Source organism: Corylus avellana, chromosome ca3 (assembly GCF_901000735.1).
Source record: "Corylus avellana chromosome ca3, CavTom2PMs-1.0".
Taxonomy (NCBI): domain Eukaryota; kingdom Viridiplantae; phylum Streptophyta; class Magnoliopsida; order Fagales; family Betulaceae; genus Corylus; species Corylus avellana.
Window position 1 is genome coordinate 21,666,670 of NC_081543.1, and position 2,030 is coordinate 21,668,699.

Here is a 2,030-nt window from a genome sequence, read left to right on the forward strand (position 1 = left end):
AAAAGGAAAAATCATGTCTTGATTCTATCTATATAGATTTCTCCAAGTACTTTTCTTCAGAGGAGCCACATGTGCCATGTCCCAAAGAAAACTCGAGGACGAGTTTTTTTCAAGTGGGGGTGTCTGATGTAGGATGATATTTATCTTTATTTTCGGTAAAAACGAAAATAAAGAAAATATCAAAAATAATATTGGAGCAGCGCCGCTTGATCAGAATTTTAGCTATTCTCAAACAATGGAAGTACAAAATGAAAGATTGCCACGATTCCCGCTGATTGTCAATTTTATATTAGGATTTTATTTTATTTTATTAAGACTTTATTTCCTTTCCTTATTAGGATTAGGTTTACTACTACTATAGGATTATGTTTACTTTCCTACTAGGATTAGATTTACTTTCTCTACTAGGATTAGATTTACTTTCTCTACTAGAAGTAGGTTTACTTTCTCTACAAGTATTTCTCTTCTATAAATAGGCTTGCCTATCATGTAAAACTCAATCAATTGAATTATTATAAAATCAGAGAATTCTCTCTCAAATACTCTGCGGAGTTTATCCTTCTTTTAGCCTGCGGGCTTGTTTTTATCTTTTGGGGTAGAAGACGAAGACGCTTCTCCTTGCAGAATCAAAGACGCTGCTCTTTGATTAGTTACCTTAGTCTTCCGCTACGTCAATATACCCACTTACCTGCAAAGTTTCTTGAATGATTTCCTTAAATGCATTTTTCTTTGTTAAGAAATATCATGTGTTACTCGATCACTCAGTTTAAAATATCCTTTTCCAGGGTTTTTACTTGGATGATTGTTAAGGCAATTATAGATAGCTTGTCATACTGAGACTGTTTTGAGTTTATATATACAAATGTTATTTCATTAGAGGAATACAGGGATGAAGAAGGGTAGTGTCAATGATGATTTATTGAGATTCAGAACTTGTTGAGATTTAGAAATACTGAAAACAAAGCATCAAATTGATATAATTTTTTAGATCTTTTTAAGTAAATTATTTCTAGAATTTGTTTGTTTATGGAGCTTTAACTATGTGAAGATTATAATAGTACTTCAACAGCAGTCTAAACAAACCTAAGTTTTATTCATTATAACTTATAGACCTTTTATAATGTAGTCACGCTATGGACAAGAGTTTGATAGCAAAGTTTAGGGGTTTGGAAGAGTATATGAACGGAGCCAAGTCATTTGTAGAATTTGCAGTTAGCAAGTCTACATATAAGGAGCACATAATCTGCCCATGTAAGAAGTGTAAATTCAACAAAAGTCTCAGTCCAGAGCTGGTTTACACACATTTAACAGGTGGAACTGGTATTTTGCTTGGTTACACTGAATGGGTGTTCCATGGAGAAATGATATCTTATCTTGTTACTCAAAGAGAACCAACAGTTGAAGGATCTTCTTCCCCCTCGTACCTGACGAGTCGAGAACTATGAATGCCATGCTTTGTGATGTTTTCGGCATGCACGAGTCAAGAGTAGACGAATTTGCTGGTCACATGGAAGTGCAACCTAATGTTGTAAAGTCAGTACAGGACGCAGTTGATGATGAGACTGCGAGAAAATACTACAACTTGCATATGGAATCAAAAAAGCCACTACATGATAAAACCAAACATATCAAGCTATGTGCTATTGTACATCTACACAATTTGAAGTGTATGGGTGGAATGAATAACACTATATTCACATCGTTGCTTGATTTCATCAATCAATTGCTCCCGACAGGTGGTGAAGCCTTGCCAAAAAATACATATGAGGCCAAAAAGTTTTTGAGGGACTTGGGGCTTGGATATGAGAAGATTCTGGCTTGTCAAAATGACTGTATGTTATTCTGGAAGGATACTAAGCATTTAGATTTGTGTACAAAATGCGGATTATCAAAGTGGAAGGATGATATTAGAGTGGCTGGAGATGGGCAGTCCCGACCATCTAAAAGACGGCCCATTAAGGTGTTGAGATGGTTTTCACTAATATCACGCTTGCAAAGGTTGTTTATGTTGCAGCATACTGCTGTCCATA